Source organism: Mytilus trossulus, chromosome 5 (genome assembly GCF_036588685.1).
Source record: "Mytilus trossulus isolate FHL-02 chromosome 5, PNRI_Mtr1.1.1.hap1, whole genome shotgun sequence".
Classification (NCBI taxonomy): domain Eukaryota; kingdom Metazoa; phylum Mollusca; class Bivalvia; order Mytilida; family Mytilidae; genus Mytilus; species Mytilus trossulus.
This window is the reverse complement of record NC_086377.1, coordinates 48,737,482-48,750,336: the sequence shown is the minus strand read 5'-3', so window position 1 is coordinate 48,750,336 and position 12,855 is coordinate 48,737,482.

The following is a 12,855-nucleotide window of genomic DNA, read 5'->3' as shown; positions in this document are numbered from 1 at the left end:
TTAAAAATTACACCATTTTCTCAGTAACATTTTTTTAGTAAATTTTACTACTTTCTGGATATTCATTCAGATTTGACCTTAATTGGTAATTTTTAAACATTTTACTGTTAATTTGACATTTTTTAGGTAATTGTATACGATATTACCTTAAATCGGTCACTTGATCAAGACAATTTTCTAATATTTATTCACGAACTTTATAAGAAGTAAAATTGAAACAACCACAGGTTTATTTAAAAATTGCAACGTTTTCTCAGTAACCTTTTTTCAGTAAATTTTACTACTTGATAGATATTCATTCAGATTTGACCTTTATTGATAATTTTTGAACATTTTATTGTAAATTTCACATTTTTTTTGGATAATTGTATATGATATTACCTTAAATCGGTCAGTTGATCAACACATTTTCTAATATGCATTGACAATTGTATTAATAGTAAACTCAAACTATAAACAGTTTTGTTTAAAAATTTCAACCATTTTCTCAGTACACTTTTAAGTAAACTTTATTTTTTTTTGAAAATTCATTCCGATTTGACCTTTATTGACAATTTTCAACATTTTACTGTAAATTTGACATTTTTCTTGATCATTGTATACGATCTTACCTTAAATCGGTCCTTTGATCGAAACAATTTTCTAATATGCATCGACAAATGTTTAAGAAGTAAAATTAAAACAACCACAGCTTCATTTTTTCAGTATTATTTTTTCAGAAATTTTTTCTACTTTTTGATATTCATTCAGATTTGACCTATATTTGTAATTTTTCAACATTTTACTGTTATTTTGACATTTTTTTTGATAATTGTGAACGATGTTACCTTAAATCGGTCATTTGAACAAGACAATTTTCCAATATCTGTTGACAAATGTTTTAGAAGTAAAATTGAAACAACCACAGCTTTATTTAAAAATTACACCATTTTCTCAGTATTATTTTTCAGTAAATTTATCTACTTTTTGATATTCATTAAGATTTGACCTTTATTGGTAATTATCAACATTTTACTGTTAATTTGCCATTTTTTTTTGGAATTGTATACGGTGTGACTTAAACAAGTCATTTGATCAAGACAATTTTTTAATATCTATTGACAAATGTTTAAGAAATTAAATTGAAACAACCACAGGTTTATTTTAAAATTACACCAATTCTAAGTACTATTTTTTCAGTATTTTTTTCTACTTTTTGATATTGATTCAAATATGACCTTTATTGGTAATTTTTCAACATTTTACTGTTAATTTGACAATTGTTGGGGAAATTGTATACGATGTTACTTTAAATTGGTCGTTTCATATAGATAATTTTCTAATATGTATTGACAAATGTATTTGAAGTAAAATTCAAATAACCACAGCTTTATTTAAAAATTACACCATTTTCTCAATACTTTTTTTTTCAGTAATATTTCTACATTTTGATATTAATTCAGATTTTACCTTTATTGGTTATTTATAACATTTTACTGTAAATTTGACATTTTTGGGATAATTGTATACGATGTGACTTTAAGGTGTAACACCACTTATTCGGGCCCGGCCAGAAAGCACATACCAGAAAGTAGTACATACCAGAAAGTAGTACATATATAACGCAAAATAGTTCCTACGCATGAATTTAACTTTCAAAATATTTAAGATATTTAGGTATTTTTGGCATCAAATGAAAGCGGAAGGACTAGTGATCATTGTAGAACACTTTTGGACTTTTAATGTTAAATATTTAAAAAACTGCAGCAATTTTTAAAAAGAGGGTACATTTGTCTGTTGGTCAGATCTGAAGTACATGTTTTGGTACATCCGAAGTTCCGGAAACCAGTTCTTTCTTATATGCAATGTAAGGTATGCTGATTTTTTCTGTAGAAGACACCATAAAGTGTTGCTTTGGCATGCAATGATTGCCACTTTATTTGAACTTAAAATGAAAGAGGTGTGCCTGGTTGAAATGGAGGAATTTAACATAGAGAGTAATGGGACCATGAATTAGTGGTGTACTTCCTATTACAGAGAATCATCAGAAATCAAATTTTTTGAAGTTGTACCTATTCCGATGAAAACAAGTCAAATTTGATGTTAGTAATTATGCAAAGTCATCTTTTTTTGGTTAACAATTTTGTTGAAGGGAAATTTCAGCTCTTAAATTGGTATACTAAGGTAGTTAAGCCTTTTATGGTCATACAACATGCATGCAGTTAAGAGTTGACTCCAAGTTCATATTTTAGCATTATTTGTGATTGAAATCAATAAAACATTGTCCGTTTGGCTGTGCGAGATGCATCAAGTTCGCAGTCACGTCCGGTCAGAAGGGGAACGTTAAATCAGATACCTAGTGTACAGAGAGAGTGCCAAATGTTTAAACAGAAAATTATCCTGGTCTAATACTACTTAATTGTTAGGCCTTTGCACCTCACATATTCCTAAAGGATTTTTTTGAAATTGGTGAACAATAAGTTGAAGGATAAGTGCTTTCATTAAATGGAGTTGATCTATTTGATCGGAATGAAGTACACTCTCCACAAGTACATGTTTTAAAGTATGGATAAGGTTATTAACAGAAAGAGTTTTGACGTAAAATAAAACTAAATGTTTGAAATGGTTAAAGTTAAAAGTCTTTTGTTTTGACATTAATTATTATACTTATATACTGGGGATATCAAATCAACAATGAATACATTATTGGTTTTATTTTTTTTAAATTAATCTCTTAATGCTTAAATTTAAACAAAGTTTAATACGTTAATAAAGATGTTCTGTTCAAAAGAAGATATATATATAAAATTATAGACAGAAAGTGTATACCCTCTTAACAATAAGTTCGTATTGTCTCTCTACTCTCCTCTTCAGGCCCCTTGGCCTATATTAAATAGATAAAAAAATAAACAAAACATATATTGTATTTTCATTTATAAATTTACAGTACATGTATGTGACTTTAACATGATCATAAAGCTTAACATATAAAAATAAGCATAAAATTCCTAATGTTTAGAGGTTTCATTACATGAGACTTAAAAATCATAACCACTTATAACTATGCCATGAACATAATGACGGCACACATTGATTCAAGAGTGTATCGAACTCATCTGTGTTTTAAGGTACTTAGCATTGTATATACGTTTCAAAACATTTGGTTGAGGCAAACTAAATTGATAAACAGAAACACATTTGTATGTACATGATGTATTGACAATGGAAAGGCTTAATGCCACTGTCAACTTATAGCTTTTAATAATAGTTTCAAACATCCAGCTATAGATTTATTCTCCAAAACATCGAAGATAATTGGAATAAATTTAAGGTTTTTACAAACATCTATCCCGTGTAAAATTTCCCGATTGTCATTGACTAAGGTATACGAAATATTTTGGCGGTTATTATTTTGGCGGATTCATTATTTTTAACATTACCTATGCATGTACACCTTTAAATTGGCGGAATTTATTTTGGCGATTTTGTTCTATCCGCCAAAATAAGCAAAAATTTACACCCCGCGAAAAAAACCCGCTATACGGTATTTTGTTGTACTCTGACAGATATACACGAATATGGGTTTTTATTGTATTGTTAACATTTGAAAGCATTTTGAAATTCTAATATGTATTGACAATTGTATCAAAAGTACACTTGAACTAAATACAGCTTTATTTAAAAATTTCATCATTTTTACAGTGAACTTTACTACCTTTTTTATATTCATTCAGATTTGACCTTTATTGATAATTTTTCAAGGTTTTACTGTACATTTGACATTTTTTTTTTGTATAATTGTATACGATGTTCCCTGAAATCGGTCATTTCATCACAACAATTTTCTATTAACTATTGACAAATGTATTAGAAGTTAAGTTGAAACAACCACATCTTTATTTGATAATTGCAACGTTTTCTAAGTAACATTTTTTCAGTAAATTTTACTAATTTATAGATATTCATTCAGATTTGACCTTTATTGATAATTTTTCAACATTTTACTGTAAATTTGACCTCTTTTTCGGATAATTCTGAATGATGTTACCTTAAATTGGTCATTTGATCAAGATAATTTTCTGATATGTATTGACAAATGTATTAGAAGTAAAATTGAAACAACAACAGGATTATTTAAAAATTACACCATTTTTTCAGAAATTTGACTACTTTTTGGATATTCATTCAGATTTAACCTTTATTGGTAATTTTTCAACATTTTACTTTATGACAATTTTTTTAAATAATTGTAAATGATGATACCTTAAAAAGGTCATTTGATCAAGATGCAATAATTATATGTAATGACAATTGTATCAAAAGTACACTTGAACTAAATACAGCTTTATTTACAAAATTTCATCATTTTTACAGTGAACTTTACTACTTTTTTATATTCAATCAGATTTGACCTTTTTTGATAATTTTTCAACATTTTACTGTAAATTTGACATTTTTTTCGGATAATTCTGTATGATGTTACTCTAAATCGGTCATTTGATCAAGACAATTTTCTGATATGTATTGACAAATGTATTAGAAGTAAAATTGAAACAACAACAGGATTATTTAAAAATAACGACATTTTTTCAGAAATTTGACTACTTTTTGGATATTCATTCAGATTTGACCTTCATTGGTAATTTTTTTAAATAATTGTAAATGATGATACCTTAAATAGGTCATTTGATCAAGATGCAATAATTATATGTAATGACAATTGTATCAAAAGTACACTTGAACTAAATACAGCTTTATTTACAAAATTTCATCATTTTTACAGTGAACTTTACTACTTTTTTTATATTCATTCAGATTTGACCTTTATTGATAATTTTTCAAGATTTTACTGTAAATTTGACATTTGTTTTTGGATAATTGTATACGATGTTACCTGAAATTGGTCATTTCATCAAGACAATTTTCTAATATCTAATGACAAAGGTTTTAGAAGTAAAATTGAAACAACCACAGCTTTATTTGATAATTGCAACGTTTTCTCAGTAACATATTTTCAGTAAATTTTACTACATTATAGATATTCATTTAGATTTGACCTTTACTGATAATATTTAAAGATTTTACTGTAAATTTGACATTTATTGGGATAATTGTGTATGATGTTACCTTAAATGGTTCATTTGATCAAGACAATTTTCTGATATGTATTGACAAATGTATAAGAAGTAAAATTCAAACAACCGCAGGATTATTTAAAAACCACCATTTTTCAGTGAATTTTACTACTTTATAGATATTCATTCAGATTTGACCTTTATTGATAATTTTTCAACATTTTACTGTAAATTTGACATTTTTTTCGAATAATTCTGAATGATGTTACCTTAAATTGGTCATTTGATCAAGATTATTTTCTGATATGTATTGACAAATGTATTAGAAGTAAAATTGAAACAACAGGATTATTTAAAAATTACACCATTTTTTTCAGAAATTTGACTACTTTTTGGATATTCATTCAGATTTGACTTTAATTGGTAATTTTTCAACATTTTACTTTATGACAATTTTTTTAAATAATTGTAAATGATGATACCTTAAATAGGTCATTTGATCAAGATGCAATAATTATATGTAATGACAATTGTATCAAAAGTACACTTCAACTAAATACAGCTTTATTTACAAAATTTCATCATTTTCACAGTGAACTCTACTACTTTTTGGATATTCATTCAGATTTGACCTTTATTGATAATTTTTCAAGATTTTACTGTAAATTTAACATTTTTTTTTTTGATAATTATATACGAAGTTACCTGAAATCGATCATTTCATCAAGATAATTTTCTAATATCTTTTGACAAATGTTTAAGAAGTAAAGTTGAAACAACCACAGCTTTATTTGATTATTGCAACGTTTTCTAAGTAACATTTTTTACAGTAATTTTGACTACTTTATAGATATTCATTCAGATTTGACCTTTATTGATAATTTTTCAACATTTTACTGTAAATTTGACATTTTTTTCGGATAACTGTATACGATGTTACCTGAAATCGATCATTTCACCAAGACAATTTTCTAATATCTATTGACAAATGTTTAAGAAGTAAAGTTGAAACAACCACAGCTTTATTTGATAATTGCAACGTTTTCTAAGTAACATTTTACAGTAAATTTTACTACTTTATAGATATTCATTCAGATTTGACCTTTATTGATAATTTTTCAACATTTTACTGTAAATTTGACATTTTTTTCGGATAATTCTGAATGATGTTACCTAAAATTGGTCATTTGATCAAGATAATTTTCTGATATGTATTGACAAATGTATTAGAAGTAAAATTGAAACAACAACAGGATTATTTAACAATTACACCATTTTTTCAGAAATTTGACTACTTTTTGGATATTCATTCAGATTTAACCTTTATTTGTAATTTTTCAACATTTTACTTTATGACAATTTTTTTAAATAATTGTAAATGATGATACTTTAAATAGGTCATTTGATCAAGATGCAATAATCATATGTAATGACAATTGTATCAAAAGTACACTTGAACTAAATACAGCTTTATTTACAAAATTTCATCATTTTTACAGTGATCTTTACTACTTTTTTTATATTCATTCAGATTTGACCTTTATTGATAATTTTTCAAGATTTTACTGTAAATTTGACATTTTTTGGGGGATAATTGTATACGATGTTACCTGAAATCGGTCATTTTATAAAGACAATTTTCTAATATCTATTGACAAAGGTTTTAGAAGTAAAATTGAAACAACCACAGCTTTATTTGATAATTGCAACGTTTTCGAAGTAACATTTTTTGCAGTAAATTTTACTACTTTATAGAGATTCATACAGATTTGACCTTTATTGATAATTTTTCAACATTTTACTGTAAATTTGACATTTTTTTCGGATAATTCTGAATGATGTTACTTAACTCGGTCATTTGATCAAGACAATTTTCTGATATGTATTGACAAATGTATTAGAAGTATAATTCAAACAACCACAGGATTATTTAAAAACTACACAATTTTTCAGTAAATTTGACTACTTATCGATATTCTTTCAGATTTGACCTTCATTGATAATTTTTCAAGATTTTACTGTAAATTTGACATTTTTTTTGGGATAGTTGTATACGATGTTACCTTAGATCGTTCATTTGATCAAGACAATTTTCTGATATATATTGACAAATGTATCAGAAGTAAAATTCAAACAACCGCAGGATTATTTAAAAACTACACCATTTTTCAGTAAATTTGACTACTTTTTGGATATTCATTCAGATTTGACCTTTATTGATAATTTTTCAAGATTTTACTGTAAATTTGACATTTTTTTTTGGATAATTATATACGAAGTTACCTGAAATCGATCATTTCATCAAGACAATTTTCTAATATCTTTTGACAAATGTTTAAGAAGTAAAGTTGAAACAACCACAGCTTTATTTGATTATTGCAACGTTTTCTAAGTAACATTTTTTACAGTAAATTTTACTACTTTATAGATATTCATTCAGATTTGACCTTTATTGATAATTTTTCAACATTTTACTGTAAATTTGACATTTTTTTCGGATAATTCTGAATGATGTTACTTAACTCGGTCATTTGATCAAGACAATTTTCTGATATGTATTGACAAATGTATTAGAAGTATAATTCAAACAACCACAGGATTATTTAAAAACTACACCATTTTTCAGTAAATTCGACTACTTTTGGATATTCTTTCAGATTTGACCTTCATTGATAATTTTTCAAGATTTTACTGTAAATTTGACATTTTTTTGGGGATAATTTTATACGATGTTACCTGAAATCGATCATTTCACCAAGACAATTTTCTGATATGTATTGACAAATGTTTAAGAAGTAAAATTGAAACAACCACAGCTTTATTTGATAATTGCAACGTTTTCTAAGTAACATTTTTACAGTAAATTTTACTACTTTATAGATATTCATTCAGATTTGACCTTTATTGATAATTTTTCAACATTTTACTGTAAATTTGACAATTTTTTCGGATAATTCTGAATGATGTTACCTAAAATTGGTCATTTGATCAAGATAATTTTCTGATATCTATTGACAAATGTATTAGAAGTAAAATTGAAAGAACAACAGGATTATTTAAAAATTACACCATTTTTTCAGAAATTTGACTACTAATTGGATATTCATTCAGATTTGACCTTTATTGGTAATTTTTCAAGATTTAACTGTAAATTTGACATTTTTTTTGGTATAATTGTATACGATATTACCTGAAATCGGTCATTTCATCAAGACAGTTTTCTAATATCTATTGACAAATGTTTTAGAAGTAAAGTTAAAACAACCACAGATTTATTTGATAATTGCAACGTTTTCTAAGTATCATTTTTTCAGTAAATGTTACTACTTTATAGATATTCATTCAGATTTGACCTTTTTTGATAATTTTTCCACATTTTACTGTAAATTTGACATTTTTTTCGGATAATTCTGTATGATGTTACTCTAAATCGGTCATTTGATCAAGACAATTTTCTGATATGTATTGACAAATGTATTAGAAGTAAAATTAAAATAACAACAGGATTATTTAAAAACTACACCATTTTTCAGTAAATTTGACTACTTTATAGATATTCATGCAGATTTGACCAATTATGTTAATTTTTCAACATTTTACTGTAAATTTGACATTTTTTTCGGATAATTCTGAATGATGTTACCTTAAATCGGTCATTTGATCAAGACTATTTTCTGATATGTATTGACAAATGTATTAGAAGTAAAATTGAAACAACAACAGGATTATTTAAAAATAACGACATTTTTTCAGAAATTTGACTACTTTTTGGATATTCATTCAGATTTGACCTTTATTGGTAGTTTTTCAACATTTTACTTTATGACAATTTTTTTAAATAATTGTAAATGATGATACCTTAAATAGGTCATTTGATCAAGATGCAATAATTATATGTAATGACAATTGTATCAAAAGTACACTTGAACTAAATACAGCTTTATCTTCAAAATTTCATCATTTTTACAGTGAACTTTACTACTTTTTTTATATTCATTCAGATTTGACCTTTATTGATTATTTTTCAAGATTTTACTGTAAATTTGACATTTTCTTTGCGATAATTGTATACGATGTTACCTGAAATCGGTCATTTCATCAAGACAATTTTCTAATATCTATTGACAAAGGTTTTAGAAGTAAAATTGAAACAACCACAGCTTTATTTGATAATTGCAACGTTTTCTCAGTAACATATTTTCAGTAAATTTTACTACATTATAGATATTCATTTAGATTTGACCTTTATTGATAATATTTAAAGATTTTACTGTAAATTTGACTTTTATTGGGATAATTGTGTATGATGTTACCTTAGATCGTTCATTTGATCAAGACAATTTTCTGATATGTATTGACAAATGTATCAGAAGTAAAATTCAAACAACCGCAGGATTATTTAAAAACTACTCCATTGTTCAGTAAATTTGACTACTTTTTGGATATTCATTCAGATTTGACCTTTATTGATAATTTTTCAAGATTTTACTGTAAATTTGACATTTTTTTTTGGATAATTATATACGAAGTTACCTGAAATCGATCATTTCATCAAGCCAATTTTCTAACATCTTTTGACAAATGTTTAAGAAGTAAAGTTGAAACAACCACAGCTTTATTTGATTATTGCAACGTTTTCTAAGTAACATTTTTTACAGTAAATTTTACTACTTTATAGATATTCATTCAGATTTGACCTTTATTGATAATTTTTCAACATTTTACTGTAAATTTGACATTGTTTTCGGATAATTCTGAATGATGTTACCTTAACTCGGTCATTTGATCAAGACAATTTTCTGATATGTATTGACAAATGTATTAGAAGTAAAATTCAAACAACCACAGGATTATATAAAAACTACACCATTTTTCAGTAAATTTGACTACTTTTTGGATATTCTTTCAGATTTGACCTTCATTGATAATTTTTCAAGATTTTACTGTAAATTTGACATTTTTTTGGGGATAATTGTATACGATGTTACCTGAAATCGATCATTTCACCAAGACAATTTTCTAATATCTATTGACAAATGTTTAAGAAGTAAAGTTGAAACAACCACAGCTTTATTTGATAATTGCAACGTTTTCTAAGTAACATTTTTACAGTAAATTTTACTACTTTATAGATATTCATTCAGATTTGACCTTTATTGATAATTTTTCAACATTTTACTGTAAATTTGACATTTTTTTCGGATAATTCTGAATGATGTTACCTAAAATTGGTCATTTGATCAAGATAATTTTCTGATATCTATTGACAAATGTATTAGAAGTAAAATTGAAACAACAACAGGATTATTTAAAAATTACACCATTTTTTCAGAAATTTGACTACTTATTGGATATTCATTCAGATTTGACCTTTATTGGTAATTTTATAAGATTTAACTGTAAATTTGACATTTTTTTTGGGATAATTGTATACGATGTTACCTGAAATCGGTCATTTCATCAAGACAGTTTTATAATATCTATTGACAAATGTTTTAGAAGTAAAGTTGAAACAACTACAGCTTTATTTGACAATTGCAACGTTTTCTAAGTATCATTTTTTTAGTAAATTTTACTACTTTATAGATATTCATTCAGATTTGACCTTTTTTGATAATTGTTTCCACATTTTACTGTAAATTTGACATTTTTTTCGGATAATTCTGTATGATGTTACTCTAAATCGGTCATTTGATCAAGACAATTTTCTGATATGTATTGACAAATGTATTAGAAGTAAAATTAAAATAACAACAGGATTATTTAAAAACTACACCATTTTTCAGTAAATTTGACTACTTTATAGATATTCATGCAGATTTGACCAATTATGTTAATTTTTCAACATTTTACTGTAAATTTGACATTTTTTTCGGATAATTCTGAATGATGTTACCTTAAATCGGTCATTTGATCAAGACTATTTTCTGATATGTATTGACAAATGTATTAGAAGTAAAATTGAAACAACAACAGGATTATTTAAAAATAACGACATTTTTTCAGAAATTTGACTACTTTTTGGATATTCATTCAGATTTGACCTTTATTGGTAGTTTTTCAACATTTTACTTTATGACAATTTTTTTAAATAATTGTAAATGATGATACCTTAAATAGGTCATTTGATCAAGATGCAATAATTATATGTAATGACAATTGTATCAAAAGTACACTTGAACTAAATACAGCTTTATCTTCAAAATTTCATCATTTTTACAGTGAACTTTACTACTTTTTTTATATTCATTCAGATTTGACCTTTATTGATTATTTTTCAAGATTTTACTGTAAATTTGACATTTTCTTTGCGATAATTGTATACGATGTTACCTGAAATCGGTCATTTCATCAAGACAATTTTCTAATATCTATTGACAAAGGTTTTAGAAGTAAAATTGAAACAACCACAGCTTTATTTGATAATTGCAACGTTTTCTCAGTAACATATTTTCAGTAAATTTTACTACATTATAGATATTCATTTAGATTTGACCTTTATTGATAATATTTAAAGATTTTACTGTAAATTTGACTTTTATTGGGATAATTGTGTATGATGTTACCTTAGATCGTTCATTTGATCAAGACAATTTTCTGATACGTATTGACAAATGTATCAGAAGTAAAATTCAAACAACCGCAGGATTATTTAAAAACTACTCCATTGTTCAGTAAATTTGACTTCTTTTTGGATATTCATTCAGATTTGACCTTTATTGATAATTTTTCAAGATTTTACTGTAAATTTGACATTTTTTTTTGGATAATTATATACGAAGTTACCTGAAATCGATCATTTCATCAAGACAATTTTCTAACATCTTTTGACAAATGTTTAAGAAGTAAAGTTGAAACAACCACAGCTTTATTTGATAATTGCAACGTTTTCTAAGTAACATTTTTACAGTAAATTTTACTACTTTATAGATATTCATTCAGATTTGACCTTTATTGATAATTTTTCAACATTTTACTGTAAATTTGACATTTTTTTCGGATAATTCTGAATGATGTTACCTAAAATTGGTCATTTGATCAAGATAATTTTCTGATATCTATTGACAAATGTATTAGAAGTAAAATTGAAACAACAACAGGATTATTTAAAAATTACACCATTTTTTCAGAAATTTGACTACTTATTGGATATTCATTCAGATTTGACCTTTATTGGTAATTTTATAAGATTTAACTGTAAATTTGACATTTTTTTTGGGATAATTGTATACGATGTTACCTGAAATCGGTCATTTCATCAAGACAGTTTTATAATATCTATTGACAAATGTTTTAGAAGTAAAGTTGAAACAACTACAGCTTTATTTGACAATTGCAACGTTTTCTAAGTATCATTTTTTTAGTAAATTTTACTACTTTATAGATATTCATTCAGATTTGACCTTTTTTGATAATTGTTTCCACATTTTACTGTAAATTTGACATTTTTTTCGGATAATTCTGTATGATGTTACTCTAAATCGGTCATTTGATCAAGACAATTTTCTGATATGTATTGACAAATGTATTAGAAGTAAAATTAAAATAACAACATGATTATTTAAAAATAACGACATTTTTTCAGAAATTTGACTACTTTTTGGATATTCATTCAGATTTGACCTTCATTGATAATTTTTCAAGATTTTACTGTAAATTTGACATTTTTTTGGGGATAATTGTATACGATGTTACCTGAAATCGATCATTTCACCAAGACAATTTTCTAATATCTATTGACAAATGTTTAAGAAGTAAAGTTGAAACAACCACAGCTTTATTTGATTATTGCAACGTTTTC